Raw genomic sequence first — 22,126 nt, forward strand, 5'->3', positions numbered from 1 at the left:
CACACACTACACCCAGTCTCACACACACACACTACATAATCATACGGTGCAGCAGCAGCACACAACACTACACCCAGTCTCACACACACACTACATAATCATACAGTGCAGTAGCAGCACACAACACTACACCCAGTCTCACACACACACACACACACACTACATACGGTGCAGCAGCAGCACACAACACTACACCCAGTCTCACACACACACCACACTACATCACGGTGCAGTAGCAGCACACAACACTACACCAGTCTCACACACACACACACTACATAATCATACGGTGCAGTAGCAGCACACAACACTACACCCAGTCTCACACACACACACTACATAATCATACGGTGCAGCAGCAGCAGCACACAACACTACACCCAGTCTCACACACACACACACACACACACACACACACACACACACACTACATAATCATACGGTGCAGCAGCAGCACACAACACTACACCCAGTCTCACACACACACACACTACATAATCATACGGTGCAGCAGCAGCACACAACACTACACCCAGTCTCACACACACACACACATAATCATACGGTGCAGTAGCAGCACACAACACTACACCCAGTCTCACACACACACACACACACACCACTACATAATCATACGGTGCAGCAGCAGCACACAACACTACACCCAGTCTCACACACACACACACACACTACATAATCATACGGTGCAGTAGCAGCACACAACACTACACCCAGTCTCACACACACACACTACATAATCATACGGTGCAGTAGCAGCACACAACACTACACCCAGTCTCACACACACACACACACACACACACACTACATAATCATACGGTGCAGTAGCAGCACACAACACTACACCCAGTCTCACACACACACACACACACACACACTACATAATCATACGGTGCAGCAGCAGCACACAACACTACACCCAGTCTCACACACACACACACTACATAATCATACGGTGCAGCAGCAGCACACAACACTACACCCAGTCTCACACACACACTACATAATCATACGGTGCAGTAGCAGCACACAACACTACACCCAGTCTCACACACACACACACACTACATAATCATACGGTGCAGCAGCAGCACACAACACTACACCCAGTCTCACACACACACACACACACACACACTACATAATCATACGGTGCAGTAGCAGCACACAACACTACACCCAGTCTCACACACACACACACTACATAATCATACGGTGCAGTAGCAGCACACAACACTACACCCAGTCTCACACACACACACACACACACACACACTACATAATCATACGGTGCAGCAGCAGCACACAACACTACACCCAGTCTCACACACACACACACACACACACACACACACACACACACACACACACACACACACACACACACACACACTACATAATCATACGGTGCAGTAGCAGCACACAACACTACACCCAGTCTCACACACTCCTTGTCATAAAAAAAGATGAGCACTGACATATTGGTACATTGTTGTGAGAGTTTTAAATGTTTTTTGCTATTAGTTTTAAAATCACCAAATGAATCACAGTTTTTTTATGTTGTCTGGAACAGTGTTCCACTGTGTGACCGCTTTAACACAAAAGACTGCCTGCACAAATACTGAGCAGTAAAAGGGTAGAACACAGTCATGTATGGAAGCTGTTCTAGTTGACCTCAGAAAGCCACCATAACAGACAAACAGGCGGGAGCCAAAAACCTTTTAAGATTCTGGAAACAGCACATAGATTTGAAAATATCCTAAATTTTTCAGAAGTATGTTACAGTGATGATACTTCAGTGGCTTTTTGTCAAAAATTGTCAGAGTCTGTACAGGGATTCTAATTGTTGTCTGGCTCGCCTGACCCCAGCAAGTGATACAATATGAAATATGGGAAAAAACTAAAGCCTGCAAAACATCTTGGCAGCCTCAGTCGACAGAAAGGATCTAATTTGTCTAAATAGAGTCAGCTTATAGTTTTTGTCTTTTTTTTTTTTGTTGTTGACATGTTTCTTGTAGCTCAATTTTGGATCCAATAACACACCAAGATATTTGAATTCAGTGACAGTCTCAATTTGTTGTCCCCCAATGCAGACTTTTACATGTTCAGTTTCGTTTTGGAGAAGAACATACCTTTAGTTTTGCCTACATTTAAAGTGAGACAGGAGCAGTCTAACCACTCAGCCACTCCAATGAAAGCATTATTTAATTTTTCAGCTGCTTGTTGAGCTGACTTTGCATGGATATATAAAACAGTGTCATCGGCGTAGAGTTGCATCCCCACATCATGACGAAACTGTGGAAGGTCATTAATGTAAAGACTAAAAGTAGTGGGCCTAACACAGATCCTTGTGGTACACCCATTGTGCACTTCAAGTAGTTGGAATGTGCATCTTTAATTTTCAGACACTGCCTCCTATTAGACAGGTATGATGAAGTCCATGTGAAAGATTAAAGCTGGAGAGTTTGGATATAAGAACTGTATGGTTACCTGTGTCAAAGGCCTTACTTAAGTCTAAGAACACAGCTCCAACTCCACCTCTGTCAAGATGAGATTGAATTTGCTCTGTTACAATAGAATAGAATAGAACAGAATAATTCTTTATTGTCCACCGATGTGGAAAATTGTCTTCAGCTCACCAGCACAAAACAGACAACACTAAAATACAAACATAGTCACACAAACACAATAAAACAAAGATAAGATACATAAAATACTTGTACATAGAAAAAAAAAGGAAGAAGTAGAATAAGACCTAGTAAAATAAAATGTAAAATAAGATCTAGTAAAATTAAATATAACAGAAGTAAAGCCGTTCAAGTTTTTTTTTTTTTTTTTTGTGGAGTGGTCACTGTCGAGTTCATTATGGTGACGGCATTTGGTATAAAAGATTTTTTGAAAGAACCTTTGGCCAGAGGAGCTCTGTAGCGCCTCCCAGACTTCAAGAGCTCAAACTGACAGGACAGAGGATGAGAGCTGTCTGCCAGGACTCTCTCAGCTTTCCTCCTCATCCTGTCAGTGTAAATGTGGTTCAGAGTCTTCTGGGGTTTTCCCACAATTTTCCCCGCCATTTTTACAATTCTATTTAATTTGTCCTTACATTTACAACTCAAGTGACCAAACACAAAGATGAAATGTTAAAATACTCTCAATATGTGCAGAATACACAAGCTCTAAAATCTGCAGATTAACACCAAGACAACTCAATCTTCTGAGAAGACTGAGTCGCTGTGAACATTTCTTAAAGATAAAATCAGTGTTTTCAAGAAGCTCAAGTGACTATCAAGAACTGTACCAAGATATTTAAAAGTTTCAACCGTTTCAACAAGCTGGCCATCGAGTGAAACTGGCTGCACGGTCAGTTCTTGCTTTGTGTGAAAAACAAGCTCCTTTGTCTTAGACACACTGATTTCCAGCTGGCTGTCGAGACACCAAGCTTCAAGAGCCTTAATATGAGCGAGATAGGAGGCTTCACCAGAGGAGTCACACTTCTGTAGCAGGCCGACTAGGGCCATGTCATCCGCGTATTTAATCAGTTTAAAGTTTGTGTCATTAACTGCAAATTCGTTTGTAAAAAGAGAGAAGAGCAGAGGTGAAAGAACGCTACCCTGTGGGCAGCCAGTGCTTATGATGAGCTCTCCTGACAGAATGTTGTTAGCACAAACTCTTTGAGGGCGACAAGACAGAAAGTCTCTGATCCAGAGCATCAGGCCCTTTTCAACATTTAAATCAGCCTTTTCAGAAGAATATGTAATTTCATAGAATTAAAAGCTGCACTGAAGTCTACAAACAAAACCCGAGCGTATGCTTTAGCAAGTGAAAGCTGCTTTGACATCACGTCCATCAGTACCTCTGTCCCTCTTATAGGCCAGCTGCAGAGGGTCACCGGAGGTCAACTCAAACTCTCTCCATAGTTTTACATAATATGGAGGTTATGTCAATGGGCCGAAGATCTTCAGGTTTGCTTGCTCCTGGCTTTTTTAGGATCAGCTTTATTATGGAGAATTTCCAGGATTTGGGCAGTCCTGTGACAAGAAGGGAATTAAAGAGTCTGGAGAGGACTCCTTTGAATTGAGGAGCTCAGTCTTTGAGTAGACGGGCTTCAGTGGGCTTGTTTGGCTTCAGTTTAAACAGACTTTTAGCCGCGACATCCTCAGTGACGGCTGTGGGTGCTCCTGCAGGGAGACTTTACAGATCTCATCACAGTCCTGTTTATCATCCACTTTATCAAATCTACAGAAGAAACGGTTTAACTCATCAACAAAACACTGATTAATGGTTGTAAGAGCATCACATTTCTTACTGGATTTGCCCATCAGTGTATTTAGACCTTCCCAGGCTTGTTTTATATTGCCACTGAAAAATTTACTTTCTACTTTATTCTTGTACTCAGTTTTTGCCTTAAATATATTCGCTCTCAGCTGTCTCCTTTCTTCCTGCATTAATTGCACATTACCAGAGCAGAAGGCCGCCTTCTTTTCATTAAGACAGATTTTCAATTGTTTGGACACCCAGGGTTTGTTATTTGGGAATATTTTCACAGTTTTAGTCTCTGACACGTTATCCTCACAGAACTTAATAGAAGATGTGATGGTGTCGAATTGAATTTTGCCACATGTTTTGTTGCTGCTCTGATTGTTCATGAGTGGATGTTAATAAAATAAGTTGCTGTGTATATCATTTGACAATTTGATGTCTTTTATTAGAAAATACCAAGTACAATCATTTAAAATGGGTACAATGCTTCAAATTAACCCTTTGTTAGCGGTAAACCATCAGTTCACAGTTAGTTAGCTATTTGACTGATTGTGGCTGAGAATTCCTTTGGGGATGAAAGTACACGACTTTTATATAAAATCATCACAAGAATGTTCTGAAGTCCTTTTAATGACAGTATAGACAGTGTTAACCCCTTTCCAACTAATCACATCTTGATCTAGCAATCATTATTTGAAACTTGCAGAGGGCATTTGTGTGACCAGTTTCGATCGTCATTGCAAAATACACATTTGCAGTTATTTTACTGCACATCTGCAGTAAAATATTATTTGCTGCCTCGTTAATTAATGCGCAGCTGGTCTGCCATAGAAGCACAATGACCTTCTCAGAAACAATCTGTTGGCTTAATTAAGTTCATTAAAATTAAAAATTTGTACCATCTCATTTTTTCTACTCTTACTTACCTTTGTTAGTCCAATTAATACTATCTTATTATAACTTAATTATAACTTATTTTGGTCAAATTTGGTCATATTTTGTTCGTTTAGTCCTGACTGAGATCAAATCCATTTCTTGAAACAATTGAAGACATAGAATCTATGGGAAGCTACACCTGAAAATGATGAAAATGATTATCAACAGCCAACTGCTCTTTAAGTTGCTGCGTTCAGAAATACAGTGAATTAACTGGGTAAAGCCACTGAAAGATACCTAAAACACGCCGTTGTTTGTATTAGTAGTGGTTAATTTCAGAAAGATTATCAAAATTGTACAGCCAGATGCATTCCGGCAAGTTTCGAAAGAATTCTTGATCAACATGTCATTAGCTGGAAAGGGGTTAACACTGTCTATACTGCCATTAAAAGGACTTCAGAACATTCTGTGTGATGATTTTTATATAAAAGTCGTGTACTTTCATCCCCAAAGGAAATCTCGGCCACAATCAGTCAAATTGCTTACTAACTGTGGACTGATGGTTTACCACAAACAAAGGGTTAATTTAAAGCATTGTACCCATTTTAAATGACTCTACCTGGTATTTCTAATAAAAGACATCTAAAATTGTCAAATGATATACACAGCAACTTATTTTATTAACATCCACTCATGAACAATCAGAGCATCAACAAAACGTGGGAAAATTCATAAACAAATTTGAGTTCTAAGGGGTTAATATCCCCACAGTAGGATAAAAACCACATTAAACCCTAAGAATTAACCAGATGGGGTTAACTGATGCTCTGATTACATATTATGCCTCTTTGCCAGGTGAATATATCAAATATTGCAGTACAAAGACATGTTAATGTTTTGGCAAACAGGGGGTTAATCTGATGCATTGTACACATTTTAATTTAGTACAACCATGATTTTCTAAAAGTAGACATCCATACCCTTTAAATAAAACAAGTCTCATTTTGTTCTACCGCCAGGAGGGGTATCACCCTTTTCTAGCAGTCTTTTTTGGGCATGGCTGCTACTCTAAGCAGTTATCGGCTTGTATAACTGAGTATCATCAGCATAGCAGTGAAAGGTAATCCCAAAACCCTGCAATATCTGCCCAAGGGGCGCTATATAAAAGCATAACAGCCTAAGACGGACCCCTATGGAACCCCAAATTTCATGTCACTAAAGTTAGAAGTAGTGTTACTGTACAAAACACAGTGAGAGCGACTGGTCAGGTATGACATCAACCATGCAAGGGCACTCCCAGTAATCCCAAAATGATTCTCCAGCCTATCGAGTAGAATATGATCAAACGCAGCACTGAGATCTAACAGTACCAGACAGTACTACAATACAGTACAGAAACATACATGCCTACACCATTATGTCCTGGATCCTGGAGATGGCATCAAAGGAGAAGACCTACCTCGCCAGCAATGGACCCTCCTGAACTGCCTATGCACCGGGGTTGGCTGCTTCATCATCATCTTCGTCGTCATTGTCGGCACCCCGCTGGAGTCCAAGTTAGGGGAACTTTGCCAATTACTTCATCTTCCTGGGTGCGCCGCCCGCTGAAGACTCTGGAGACCGAGATAGCTGTAGAAGAGCCTTGAGCAGGACGTGCAGGGGATATGGGGAGGTGGGCACAGGAGTTGTTGTCGTTCTTTCTGCTCCTGACATCATTGTTCATCTCTTTTTCATCGCTGGTTCTCGAAATTCATTACTCCTTCACATGTTGCAAGATGCCACTTCTTTCTATTGCCGGCGATTTCTTCCCAGGTATCAATGGGGATGCCGGTGGAGTTGAGAGACTGTTTAGGCTGGTCCTTCAAGCATCTTTTAGGCCCACCTTGGGGGCGATCGCCTTGGGCAAGCTCACCAAACAAGGTGACTCTAGGGAGACGAGTTTAACCCATTCTAGAGATGTGCCCAGCCCAGCGGAGGTGGTGATGGAGAATTGCAGACTCTATACTCGGGAGTGATGCACGAGCCAGAACTTCATTATTCGTAACAAAATCTTCCCAGCTAATTCGAAGAATCTGCCGAAGTTTGGATTGCTGTAAGTGCTCCAGATGCTTGATGTCACAACGGTAGAGGGTCCACCTTTCGCACGCGTGTAGAAGAGTAGAGAGGATCACAGCCCGGAACAGCATCACCTTTGTTTCTATTGTGAGGTCGCAATTCGAGAAGATGCGCCGATAAAGTTGTCCAATGGCGGTGTGCGCAGCGTTGATGCGGTTGTCCACTTCCTTGACACATGTAGCCATTCTTGAGAGGACACTTCTGAGATAAAGGAAATCTTCCACAGGTGTGATTTGTTATTTATTCCCTGCCACAACCTCATCAAGTGTAGTTTTGAGCGCTAAATTCAAACCATCCACTGATTGAGCGTTCTCCAAATGCGAAGCTAGAATATCAGGCAGTCTAGCCTCGAGTTCAGTCATAGCTGATACATCGCCACAGTAACAGATAGGGTTGTTGTTCCACTAAAGGAGGCAGTGAAAATGTAAACCTAATAAGTGAGTCATCAGAGATCACTGATGCAAGAGGCTTAATATTGATATTTGTTACAGCAAAGCCACATGCAAGAACCAAATCCAGGGTATTTCCACTAATGTGTGTCGAGGCCTGAATGCATTGCTGAAATCTTAATGCATCCACAATGTCCATAAATGATTTGCAGAGGGGATCAGAAGGTTTATTTATATAAATGTTGAAGTTACCAATAATCAGAATGTTATCTGCACTAGTTGACAAGTTAGAGATGAACGCACCAAATTCATCTAAGAATTGAGAATATGGGCCAGGAGGCCTAAATACAGTGACAAAGTAATAGGTCTGATTTTTCAAAGTCAAAGTCGGCTTTATTGTCAATTCTTCACATGTAATAGGCATACAAGGAATTGAAATTTTGTTTCTCACTTTCCCTCAGTGATGACAGGACAAGACCTTTCGACAATAAGGACAAGTATTTAGTATTTACAGTGTAGTGTCTGAGGTAATAATAAAAGTGGAAAGTGCAGTAGTGCAAACCATTCAGTATTGTAGCAGCAGCAGATTTTTGTTAAGACACTGTGCAAGTGGTGTGATGGTGATAAAGTGAAACAGTGCATTTCATTGGTCATGGGGAACATATATATATATATATATATATATATATATATATGAAAGCTTCTTGAAAGCCTGGATGGAGCTGGGGGGGAGAGAGTTCAATAATCTCACAGCCTGGTGGATGAAGCTCTCTGTGAGTCTGGTGGTGCGGGACCGGAGGCTCCTGTACCTCTTCCCAGAGGGCAGAGTGCTAAACAGGTTGTGTGCGGGATGGCTTTCATCGCCCACACTTGTGGTTGCTTTGCGGGTGAGTTGGGTGGTGTATATGTCTTGCAGAGAGGGGAGTGAGGCACCAATGATCCTTCCAGCTGCATTCACTATGCGCTGCAGGGCTTCCTGTTGTAGTCAGTGCAGCCTCCACCCCACACAATGATGCAGCTGGAGAGGATGCTGTCAATGGTGCCATGATGGTTGGTGGAGCACTTGCCCGCTTGAGTTTGCACGGGAAGTAGAGACGCCGCTGGGCCTTCTTTTCCAGTGATGCAGTGTTGGTGGTCCAGGACAGGTCCTCACTGATGTGCAGCCCCAGGTATCTGGTGCCGCTCACTCTCTCCACAGCAGCACCCTCGATGGTCAGTGGCATTTTTATTGATTTGACCTTGGCAATACATAGCATTGTGGGCAGAGCGGAGAACCAAATGCTGAAACAATTTGTATTTGTGACCCCCAACAGCTAATAAGGTAAACCTAGATTTATAAATAAGAGCAACACCCCCGCCTTGCTTCACATCATGAGAAATGTGACTAAATGTGTATTCCAGTGGGCAGGCCTCATTTAAGGGGAGGACAGCAGTCGGTTTAAGACAGGTTTCACATAACCCAATCATATTTAAATGGTGATCCATAATTAGATTATTAAGCAGCAATGACTGAAGACAGTAATCTGATGTTAATGAGATGCAAACTAAGGATCTCTGTGGGGTTGACAGTTTTTTGATGAAGCCATGCAGAGATTTAGCTCCTCAGCAGCCAATGACGCAGCACATTTCAGCGGCCGAAGGAGCTCAGGTGAAACGACGCATCTACGTGCCCGCAGCCGACAGCACCGGTGCAGAACCTTCATGGCCCACTGAGAGGAAGCAGCAGGAAGCCCCAGTGAAGACGGGCACAGGTTAGGCAGTCAGTCCCGTCACTGAAGGCAATGGTCCAGGAAGACAGGATGGATCCAACAGCCCCTCATGTGCAATGACTGCTCCTACACATAAAAATAGCATCCATCTTGGAGGAGGCGAGGATCAAACCCAACAAGCGAAAGCCACCAGGTGGCTTTAAATTTCACCGACACACTGTTCCGTTTTCTGCATCTTCTGAAGCGCCTTTTCCGAGGAGGAGCGCAGGGGAAACGAAGCAGGTGCATAGGGATTTCGGAAAGCACCGGTGGGTGAAACTTTCCCAGTCCAGACTTTGATGGTAACAACGGATCACAGACACCATTAATGTTTAAAAGAGTCTGGTGGCTATAAACAATTGGAGAGGAAACATCTTGGCAAAACACACACAGCAGAAAAATAACTGCAAACAACAATATACCCGGCAAGCAAGAGAGATCAGGCTGATGGCGTGCCACCACAGGAGCCATCTTGCCAGTCCTTCTGATGTGTCCTGCTTTGATGGTTAATTAGCTGATCTCACGGTGCCAAAGACCAATTATATCAGAATGACAACTAGTCTAAAGCACAATTTGCCACCAACAAACCGAGCTAAAACCTGAAGAGTGAAGAAAAGCAGAAATAATAATAATGGAGCCTTGATTGTCATTGTACATACATACAACAAAATGTGTCCTCTGCATTTAACCATCCTAATTACAGTTAGACACAATCCAACCACTAGGGGCAGTGTACAGCCACAGTCAGCGCCCGGGGACCAACTCCAGATGTAGTGACGCTGCCTTGCTCAGGGACCCTAAATAAGCATGTTTTGTCTGTGGAAGGAAACCCACACAGACACAATAGGGAAAGGACGGGAAGCGATCTCACGACCTTCTTGCTGTGATGCACCAGTACTAACCACTAATCCACTGTGCCGCCGTTACACAAAGACACCAACAACAGACACGTTCCAGGAACGGCAAGATTACCAACATATCCCGCTTTGTGCACGCGCAAGCCAAACTCCACCGCACACTTAACCAGATGCCATATTACAGTGGGTCAGGCATTCCTGTAGTGCACCGCAGTACGTGTGCAAGAGTAACTCCACAAAGTGTCCATACCGCGGACTGTGGAATTCATGTGGGAAAACAACATACTGTGACGGCTCGTCCAGGTAGTTTGGTCATTTGAAGATGTTACATGACTTAAAGCAAATGTGACTGCAAACTATTTGAAACCGGATCGTGAACATGTCAAACCGGATCGCGGTGTCTCTTTGTGGTGTTTTGTATTTTGCTTCTCAAATGTTGGTGGTGACTGGAGGGTCTCCAAAGTCAAATGTGGGATGAATCCTGAATGTTCTCATGTCATTGGTCTGACTGCTTGTCAAACAGAATAAAGGGGCGTGGTTATACTATTTTTAGCCTTTTGAAACAGTGATTATTTTTTGTGAATCGGCTTTGGGGCCTTTTGTTCCATGCTGTGTTTTGAGTGATTTTCATAATTGAATTATACTTTAACTATTAATTGACTTTCTTTCATATTTACAAAATATTTGGTCAAACAAAAGGTTCAAGAAAAGATTCTCTGACACTATCAAGAACCCCGCCCAGAAAGAGTACAAGTTAAGCTATGAAGCTAATTGTTGTTGATGATGGAGCCTCTTGACAGCAGCACAACAGGAAGTCTTTAACTTTGGAGTTTGATGAGGAAACTCAAGCTGAATGGAGGAACTGAAGCCCCCTGCTGGTGGGTGGACACATATTACCATGATGGTTTACATACATTATCATGGTGGTTTACATGTGGTATCATGGTAATGTACATATGTTCGGGTCCCGTGACACACAAATTCAAATTTAAATTTATTAATTTACAGTGGGGCCAAAAAGTATTTAGCCAGTCTCTGATTGTGCAAGTTGTCCTACTTAGAAAGATGAGAGAGGTCTGTAATTTTCATCATAGGTACACTTCAACTGTGAGAGACAAAATGAGAAAAAAAAAAAATCCAGGAAATCACATTGTAATCAATAACAAAAGTTCAGCTCAGTACTTTGTAACATAATCTTTGTTGGCAATGACAGAGGTCAAACATTTCCTGTAAGTCTTCACCAGGTTTGCACACACTGTAGCTGGTATTTTGGTCCATTCCTCCATGCAGATCTCCTCTAGAGCAGTGATGTTTTGGGGCCGTCGCTGAGCGACACGGACTTTCAACTCCCTCAACAAATTTTCTATGAGGTTGAGGTCTGGAGACTGGCTCGGCCACTCCAGGACCTTGAAATTCTTTTCACGGAGCCACTCCTTCGTTGCCTGAGTGGTGTGTTTGGGATCATTGTCATGCTGGAAGACCCAGCCATGTTGCATCTTCAATACTCTCACTGATGGAAGGAGGTTTTGTCTTAAAGTCTCACGATACATGGCCCCGTTCATTCTTCCCTTAACACGGATCAGTCCTCCTGTCCCCTTTGCAGAAAAACAGCCCCAAAGCATGATGTTTCCACCCCCATGCTTCACAGTAGATATGTTGTTCTTGGAATGCAACTCAGCATTCATCTTCCTCCAAACACGGCGAGTTGAGTTTTTACCAAAATGTTCTATTTTGGTTTCATCTGACCACATGATATTCTCCCAATCCTCTTCTGGATCATCCATATGCTCTCTGGCAAACTTCAGACGGGCCTGGACACGTACTGGCTTAAGCAGGGGGACACGCTTGGCACTGCAGGATTTGAGTCCCTCTCTGCGTAGTGTGTAGTCTTTGTTACTTTGGTCCCAGCTCTCTGCAGGTCATTCATCAGGTCCCTCCGTGTAGTTCTGGGATTTTTGTTGTCTTCCATTTTCTTACAATTGCTCCCACAGTTGATTTATTCACACCAACCTGCTTGACTGTTGTAGATTCACTCTTCCCAGCCTGGTGCACATCTACAATTTTCTTCCTGGTGTCCTTCAACAGGTCTTTGGTCTTGGTTGTGGATGAGTTTGGAGTCTGACTGTTTGAGGCTGTGGACAGGTGTCTTTTATACAGATAACAAGTTCCAACAGGTGCCATTAATACAGGTAACAGGTGGAGGACAGAAGAGCTTCTTAAAGAAGTTACAGGTCTGTGAGAGCCAGAAATCTTGCTTGTTTGTGGGTGACCAAATACTTATTTCCCACCATAATTTACAAATAAATTCTTTAAAAATTGTACAATATGATTTTCTAGATTTTTTTTTCTCATTTTATTTCTCTCACAGTTGAAGTGTACCTATGATGAAAATTACAGACCTCTCTCATCTTTCTAAGTAGGAGAACTTGCACAATCAGGGGCTGACTAAATACTTTTTGGCCCCACTGTATATAGCGCCAATTCAGAACGGGGTCGCCTCAAGGCGCTTCACACAACAAATGATGTAAAGGATTAAAAAGCACAATAAAAGAATAAAAACATTAAAAAGTAAAAATAATTAAAAAAAACACTAAATAACATAAAATACTAACAATAAAACAGGGAAAAAAGATGGGTCTTCAATCTAGACTTAAAAACATCTTGGCAGCCTCAGTCGACAGAAAGGATCTAATTTGTCTAAATAGAGTCAGCTTATAGTTTTTGTCTTTTTTTTTTTTGTTGTTGACATGTTTCTTGTAGCTCAATTTTGGATCCAATAACACACCAAGATATTTGAATTCAGTGACAGTCTCAATTTGTTGTCCCCCAATGCAGACTTTTACATGTTCAGTTTCGTTTTGGAGAAGAACATACCTTTAGTTTTGCCTACATTTAAAGTGAGACAGGAGCAGTCTAACCACTCAGCCACTCCAATGAAAGCATTATTTAATTTTTCAGCTGCTTGTTGAGCTGACTTTGCATGGATATATAAAACAGTGTCATCGGCGTAGAGTTGCATCCCCACATCATGACGAAACTGTGGAAGGTCATTAATGTAAAGACTAAAAAGTAGTGGGCCTAACACAGATCCTTGTGGTACACCCATTGTGCACTTCAAGTAGTTGGAATGTGCATCTTTAATTTTCAGACACTGCCTCCTATTAGACAGGTATGATGAAGTCCATGTGAAAGATTAAAGCTGGAGAGTTTGGATATAAGAACTGTATGGTTACCTGTGTCAAAGGCCTTACTTAAGTCTAAGAACACAGCTCCAACTCCACCTCTGTCAAGATGAGACTGAATTTGCTCTGTTACAATAGAATAGAATAGAACAGAATAATTCTTTATTGTCCACCGATGTGGAAAATTGTCTTCAGCTCACCAGCACAAAACAGACAACACTAAAATACAAACATAGTCACACAAACACAATAAAACAAAGATAAGATACATAAAATACTTGTACATAGAAAAAAAAAGGAAGAAGTAGAATAAGACCTAGTAAAATAAAATGTAAAATAAGATCTAGTAAAATTAAATATAACAGAAGTAAAGCCGTTCAAGTTTTTTTTTTTTTTTTGTGGAGTGGTCACTGTCGAGTTCATTATGGTGACGGCATTTGGTATAAAAGATTTTTTGAAAGAACCTTTGGCCAGAGGAGCTCTGTAGCGCCTCCCAGACTTCAAGAGCTCAAACTGACAGGACAGAGGATGAGAGCTGTCTGCCAGGACTCTCTCAGCTTTCCTCCTCATCCTGTCAGTGTAAATGTGGTTCAGAGTCTTCTGGGGTTTTCCCACAATTTTCCCCGCCATTTTTACAATTCTATTTAATTTGTCCTTACATTTACAACTCAAGTGACCAAACACAAAGATGAAATGTTAAAATACTCTCAATATGTGCAGAATACACAAGCTCTAAAATCTGCAGATTAACACCAAGACAACTCAATCTTCTGAGAAGACTGAGTCGCTGTGAACATTTCTTAAAGATAAAATCAGTGTTTTCAAAGAAGCTCAAGTGACTATCAAGAACTGTACCAAGATATTTAAAAGTTTCAACCGTTTCAACAAGCTGGCCATCGAGTGAAACTGGCTGCACGGTCAGTTCTTGCTTTGTGTGAAAAACAAGCTCCTTTGTCTTAGACACACTGATTTCCAGCTGGCTGTCGAGACACCAAGCTTCAAGAGCCTTAATATGAGCGAGATAGGAGGCTTCACCAGAGGAGTCACACTTCTGTAGCAGGCCGACTAGGGCCATGTCATCCGCGTATTTAATCAGTTTAAAGTTTGTGTCATTAACTGCAAATTCGTTTGTAAAAAGAGAGAAGAGCAGAGGTGAAAGAACGCTACCCTGTGGGCAGCCAGTGCTTATGATGAGCTCTCCTGACAGAATGTTGTTAGCACAAACTCTTTGAGGGCGACAAGACAGAAAGTCTCTGATCCAGAGCATCAGGCCCTTTTCAACATTTAAATCAGCCTTTTCAGAAGAATATGTAATTTCATAGAATTAAAAGCTGCACTGAAGTCTACAAACAAAACCCGAGTGTATGCTTTAGCAAGTGAAAGCTGCTTTGACATCACGTCCATCAGTACCTCTGTCCCTCTTATAGGCCAGCTGCAGAGGGTCACCGGAGGTCAACTCAAACTCTCTCCATAGTTTTACATAATATGGAGGTTATGTCAATGGGCCGAAGATCTTCAGGTTTGCTTGCTCCTGGCTTTTTTAGGATCAGCTTTATTATGGAGAATTTCCAGGATTTGGGCAGTCCTGTGACAAGAAGGGAATTAAAGAGTCTGGAGAGGACTCCTTTGAATTGAGGAGCTCAGTCTTTGAGTAGACGGGCTTCAGTGGGCTTGTTTGGCTTCAGTTTAAACAGACTTTTAGCCGCGACATCCTCAGTGACGGCTGTGGGTGCTCCTGCAGGGAGACTTTACAGATCTCATCACAGTCCTGTTTATCATCCACTTTATCAAATCTACAGAAGAAACGGTTTAACTCATCAACAAAACACTGATTAATGGTTGTAAGAGCATCACATTTCTTACTGGATTTGCCCATCAGTGTATTTAGACCTTCCCAGGCTTGTTTTATATTGCCACTGAAAAATTTACTTTCTACTTTATTCTTGTACTCAGTTTTTGCCTTAAATATATTCGCTCTCAGCTGTCTCCTTTCTTCCTGCATTAATTGCACATTACCAGAGCAGAAGGCCGCCTTCTTTTCATTAAGACAGATTTTCAATTGTTTGGACACCCAGGGTTTGTTATTTGGGAATATTTTCACAGTTTTAGTCTCTGACACGTTATCCTCACAGAACTTAATAGAAGATGTGATGGTGTCGAATTGAATTTTGCCACATGTTTTGTTGCTGCTCTGATTGTTCATGAGTGGATGTTAATAAAATAAGTTGCTGTGTATATCATTTGACAATTTGATGTCTTTTATTAGAAAATACCAAGTACAATCATTTAAAATGGGTACAATGCTTCAAATTAACCCTTTGTTAGCGGTAAACCATCAGTTCACAGTTAGTTAGCTATTTGACTGATTGTGGCTGAGAATTCCTTTGGGGATGAAAGTACACGACTTTTATATAAAAATCATCACAAAGAATGTTCTGAAGTCCTTTTAATGACAGTATAGACAGTGTTAACCCCTTTCCAACTAATCACATCTTGATCTAGCAATCATTATTTGAAACTTGCAGAGGGCATTTGTGTGACCAGTTTCGATCGTCATTGCAAAATACACATTTGCAGTTATTTTACTGCACATCTGCAGTAAAATATTATTTGCTGCCTCGTTAATTAATGCGCAGCTGGTCTGCCATAGAAGCACAATGACCTTCTCAGAAACAATCTGTTGGCTTAATTAAGTTCATTAAAATTAAAAATTTGTACCATCTCATTTTTTCTACTCTTACTTACCTTTGTTAGTCCAATTAATACTATCTTATTATAACTTAATTATAACTTATTTTGGTCAAATTTGGTCATATTTTGTTCGTTTAGTCCTGACTGAGATCAAATCCATTTCTTGAAACAATTGAAGACATAGAATCTATGGGAAGCTACACCTGAAAATGATGAAAATGATTATCAACAGCCAACTGCTCTTTAAGTTGCTGCGTTCAGAAATACAGTGAATTAACTGGGTAAAGCCACTGAAAGATACCTAAAACACGCCGTTGTTTGTATTAGTAGTGGTTAATTTCAGAAAGATTATCAAAATTGTACAGCCAGATGCATTCCGGCAAGTTTCGAAAGAATTCTTGATCAACATGTCATTAGCTGGAAAGGGGTTAACACTGTCTATACTGCCATTAAAAGGACTTCAGAACATTCTGTGTGATGATTTTTATATAAAAGTCGTGTACTTTCATCCCCAAAGGAAATCTCGGCCACAATCAGTCAAATTGCTTACTAACTGTGGACTGATGGTTTACCACAAACAAAGGGTTAATTTAAAGCATTGTACCCATTTTAAATGACTCTACCTGGTATTTTCTAATAAAAGACATCTAAAATTGTCAAATGATATACACAGCAACTTATTTTATTAACATCCACTCATGAACAATCAGAGCATCAACAAAACGTGGGAAAATTCATAAACAAATTTGAGTTCTAAGGGGTTAATATCCCCACAGTAGGATAAAAACCACATTAAACCCTAAGAATTAACCAGATGGGGTTAACTGATGCTCTGATTACATATTATGCCTCTTTGCCAGGTGAATATATCAAATATTGCAGTACAAAGACATGTTAATGTTTTGGCAAACAGGGGGTTAATCTGATGCATTGTACACATTTTAATTTAGTACAACCATGATTTTCTAAAAGTAGACATCCATACCCTTTAAATAAAACAAGTCTCATTTTGTTCTACCGCCAGGAGGGGTATCACCCTTTTCTAGCAGTCTTTTTTGGGCATGGCTGCTACTCTAAGCAGTTATCGGCTTGTATAACTGAGTATCATCAGCATAGCAGTGAAAGGTAATCCCAAAACCCTGCAATATCTGCCCAAGGGGCGCTATATAAAAGCATAACAGCCTAAGACGGACCCCTATGGAACCCCAAATTTCATGTCACTAAAGTTAGAAGTAGTGTTACTGTACAAAACACAGTGAGAGCGACTGGTCAGGTATGACATCAACCATGCAAGGGCACTCCCAGTAATCCCAAAATGATTCTCCAGCCTATCGAGTAGAATATGATCAAACGCAGCACTGAGATCTAACAGTACCAGACAGTACTACAATACAGTACAGAAACATACATGCCTACACCATTATGTCCTGGATCCTGGAGATGGCATCAAAGGAGAAGACCTACCTCGCCAGCAATGGACCCTCCTGAACTGCCTATGCACCGGGGTTGGCTGCTTCATCATCATCTTCGTCGTCATTGTCGGCACCCCGCTGGAGTCCAAGTTAGGGGAACTTTGCCAATTACTTCATCTTCCTGGGTGCGCCGCCCGCTGAAGACTCTGGAGACCGAGATAGCTATAGAAGAGCCTTGAGCAGGACGTGCAGGGGATATGGGGAGGTGGGCACAGGAGTTGTCGTTCTTTCTGCTCCTGACATCATTGTTCATCTCTTTTTCATCGCTGGTTCTCGAAATTCATTACTCCTTCACATGTTGCAAGATGCCACTTCTTTCTATTGCCGGCGATTTCTTCCCAGGTATCAATGGGGATGCCGGTGGAGTTGAGAGACTGTTTAGGCTGGTCCTTCAAGCATCTTTTAGGCCCACCTTGGGGGCGATCGCCTTGGGCAAGCTCACCAAACAAGGTGACTCTAGGGAGACGAGTTTAACCCATTCTAGAGATGTGCCCAGCCCAGCGGAGGTGGTGATGGAGAATTGCAGACTCTATACTCGGGAGTGATGCACGAGCCAGAACTTCATTATTCGTAACAAAATCTTCCCAGCTAATTCGAAGAATCTGCCGAAGTTTGGATTGCTGTAAGTGCTCCAGATGCTTGATGTCACAACGGTAGAGGGTCCACCTTTCGCACGCGTGTAGAAGAGTAGAGAGGATCACAGCCCGGAACAGCATCACCTTTGTTTCTATTGTGAGGTCGCAATTCGAGAAGATGCGCCGATAAAGTTGTCCAATGGCGGTGTGCGCAGCGTTGATGCGGTTGTCCACTTCCTTGACACATGTAGCCATTCTTGAGAGGACACTTCTGAGATAAAGGAAATCTTCCACAGGTGTGATTTGTTATTTATTCCCTGCCACAACCTCATCAAGTGTAGTTTTGAGCGCTAAATTCAAACCATCCACTGATTGAGCGTTCTCCAAATGCGAAGCTAGAATATCAGGCAGTCTAGCCTCGAGTTCAGTCATAGCTGATACATCGCCACAGTAACAGATAGGGTTGTTGTTCCACTAAAGGAGGCAGTGAAAATGTAAACCTAATAAGTGAGTCATCAGAGATCACTGATGCAAGAGGCTTAATATTGATATTTGTTACAGCAAAGCCACATGCAAGAACCAAATCCAGGGTATTTCCACTAATGTGTGTCGAGGCCTGAATGCATTGCTGAAATCTTAATGCATCCACAATGTCCATAAATGATTTGCAGAGGGGATCAGAAGGTTTATTTATATAAATGTTGAAGTTACCAATAATCAGAATGTTATCTGCACTAGTTGACAAGTTAGAGATGAACGCACCAAATTCATCTAAGAATTGAGAATATGGGCCAGGAGGCCTAAATACAGTGACAAAGTAATAGGTCTGATTTTTCAAAGTCAAAGTCGGCTTTATTGTCAATTCTTCACATGTAATAGGCATACAAGGAATTGAAATTTTGTTTCTCACTTTCCCTCAGTGATGACAGGACAAGACCTTTCGACAATAAGGACAAGTATTTAGTATTTACAGTGTAGTGTCTGAGGTAATAATAAAAGTGGAAAGTGCAGTAGTGCAAACCATTCAGTATTGTAGCAGCAGCAGATTTTGTTAAGACACTGTGCAAGTGGTGTGATGGTGATAAAGTGAAACAGTGCATTTCATTGGTCATGGGGAACATATATATATATATATATATATATATATATGAAAGCTTCTTGAAAGCCTGGATGGAGCTGGGGGGGAGAGAGTTCAATAATCTCACAGCCTGGTGGATGAAGCTCTCTGTGAGTCTGGTGGTGCGGGACCGGAGGCTCCTGTACCTCTTCCCAGAGGGCAGAGTGCTAAACAGGTTGTGTGCGGGATGGCTTTCATCGCCCACACTTGTGGTTGCTTTGCGGGTGAGTTGGGTGGTGTATATGTCTTGCAGAGAGGGGAGTGAGGCACCAATGATCCTTCCAGCTGCATTCACTATGCGCTGCAGGGCTTCCTGTTGTAGTCAGTGCAGCCTCCACCCCACACAATGATGCAGCTGGAGAGGATGCTGTCAATGGTGCCATGATGGTTGGTGGAGCACTTGCCCGCTTGAGTTTGCACGGGAAGTAGAGACGCCGCTGGGCCTTCTTTTCCAGTGATGCAGTGTTGGTGGTCCAGGACAGGTCCTCACTGATGTGCAGCCCCAGGTATCTGGTGCCGCTCACTCTCTCCACAGCAGCACCCTCGATGGTCAGTGGCATTTTTATTGATTTGACCTTGGCAATACATAGCATTGTGGGCAGAGCGGAGAACCAAATGCTGAAACAATTTGTATTTGTGACCCCCAACAGCTAATAAGGTAAACCTAGATTTATAAATAAGAGCAACACCCCCGCCTTGCTTCACATCATGAGAAATGTGACTAAATGTGTATTCCAGTGGGCAGGCCTCATTTAAGGGGAGGACAGCAGTCGGTTTAAGACAGGTTTCACATAACCCAATCATATTTAAATGGTGATCCATAATTAGATTATTAAGCAGCAATGACTGAAGACAGTAATCTGATGTTAATGAGATGCAAACTAAGGATCTCTGTGGGGTTGACAGTTTTTTGATGAAGCCATGCAGAGATTTAGCTCCTCAGCAGCCAATGACGCAGCACATTTCAGCGGCCGAAGGAGCTCAGGTGAAACGACGCATCTACGTGCCCGCAGCCGACAGCACCGGTGCAGAACCTTCATGGCCCACTGAGAGGAAGCAGCAGGAAGCCCCAGTGAAGACGGGCACAGGTTAGGCAGTCAGTCCCGTCACTGAAGGCAATGGTCCAGGAAGACAGGATGGATCCAACAGCCCCTCATGTGCAATGACTGCTCCTACACATAAAAATAGCATCCATCTTGGAGGAGGCGAGGATCAAACCCAACAAGCGAAAGCCACCAGGTGGCTTTAAATTTCACCGACACACTGTTCCGTTTTCTGCATCTTCTGAAGCGCCTTTTCCGAGGAGGAGCGCAGGGGAAACGAAGCAGGTGCATAGGGATTTCGGAAAGCACCGGTGGGTGAAACTTTCCCAGTCCAGACTTTGATGGTAACAACGGATCACAGACACCATTAATGTTTAAAAGAGTCTGGTGGCTATAAACAATTGGAGAGGAAACATCTTGGCAAAACACACACAGCAGAAAAATAACTGCAAACAACAATATACCCGGCAAGCAAGAGAGATCAGGCTGATGGCGTGCCACCACAGGAGCCATCTTGCCAGTCCTTCTGATGTGTCCTGCTTTGATGGTTAATTAGCTGATCTCACGGTGCCAAAGACCAATTATATCAGAATGACAACTAGTCTAAAGCACAATTTGCCACCAACAAAACCGAGCTAAAACCTGAAGAGTGAAGAAAAGCAGAAATAATAATAATGGAGCCTTGATTGTCATTGTACATACATACAACAAAATGTGTCCTCTGCATTTAACCATCCTAATTACAGTTAGACACAATCCAACCACTAGGGGCAGTGTACAGCCACAGTCAGCGCCCGGGGACCAACTCCAGATGTAGTGACGCTGCCTTGCTCAGGGACCCTAAATAAGCATGTTTTTGTCTGTGGAAGGAAACCCACACAGACACAATAGGGAAAGGACGGGAAGCGATCTCACGACCTTCTTGCTGTGATGCACCAGTACTAACCACTAATCCACTGTGCCGCCGTTACACAAAGACACCAACAACAGACACGTTCCAGGAACGGCAAGATTACCAACATATCCCGCTTTGTGCACGCGCAAGCCAAACTCCACCGCACACTTAACCAGATGCCATATTACAGTGGGTCAGGCATTCCTGTAGTGCACCGCAGTACGTGTGCAAGAGTAACTCCACAAAGTGTCCATACCGCGACTGTGGAATTCATGTGGGAAAACAACATACTGTGACGGCTCGTCCAGGTAGTTTGGTCATTTGAAGATGTTACATGACTTAAAGCAAATGTGACTGCAAACTATTTGAAACCGGATCGTGAACATGTCAAACCGGATCGCGGTGTCTCTTTGTGGTGTTTTGTATTTTGCTTCTCAAATGTTGGTGGTGACTGGAGGGTCTCCAAAGTCAAATGTGGGATGAATCCTGAATGTTCTCATGTCATTGGTCTGACTGCTTGTCAAACAGAATAAAGGGGCGTGGTTATACTATTTTTAGCCTTTTGAAACAGTGATTTATTTTTTGTGAATCGGCTTTGGGGCCTTTTGTTCCATGCTGTGTTTTGAGTGATTTTCATAATTGAATTATACTTTAACTATTAATTGACTTTCTTTCATATTTACAAAATATTTGGTCAAACAAAAGGTTCAAGAAAAGATTCTCTGACACTATCAAGAACCCCGCCCAGAAAGAGTACAAGTTAAGCTATGAAGCTAATTGTTGTTGATGATGGAGCCTCTTGACAGCAGCACAACAGGAAGTCTTTAACTTTGGAGTTTGATGAGGAAACTCAAGCTGAATGGAGGAACTGAAGCCCCCTGCTGGTGG

At 42.3% G+C, this 22,126-nt stretch overlaps 2 long non-coding RNA genes across 2 annotated transcripts; both read right to left on the reverse strand.

Annotated features, from left to right (window-relative positions):
* Positions 1–2,140: 2,140 nt before the first annotated feature.
* Positions 2,141–10,328, reverse strand: LOC117506026. The gene is made up of 3 exons (XR_004559338.1): positions 10,237–10,328; positions 3,683–3,687; positions 2,141–2,153 (listed from the first exon to the last, which is right to left on the reverse strand). It is a non-coding gene; the product is annotated as an uncharacterized LOC117506026 (long non-coding RNA).
* Positions 10,329–13,124: 2,796 nt separating this feature from the next.
* On the reverse strand, positions 13,125–21,309 carry LOC117506027. Its single transcript, XR_004559339.1, has 3 exons — positions 21,218–21,309; positions 14,667–14,671; positions 13,125–13,137 (listed from the first exon to the last, which is right to left on the reverse strand). It is a non-coding gene; the product is annotated as an uncharacterized LOC117506027 (long non-coding RNA).
* Positions 21,310–22,126: the final 817 nt, after the last annotated feature.

This window comes from Thalassophryne amazonica, unplaced genomic scaffold (genome assembly GCF_902500255.1).
Source record: "Thalassophryne amazonica unplaced genomic scaffold, fThaAma1.1, whole genome shotgun sequence".
Lineage (NCBI taxonomy): Eukaryota > Metazoa > Chordata > Actinopteri > Batrachoidiformes > Batrachoididae > Thalassophryne > Thalassophryne amazonica.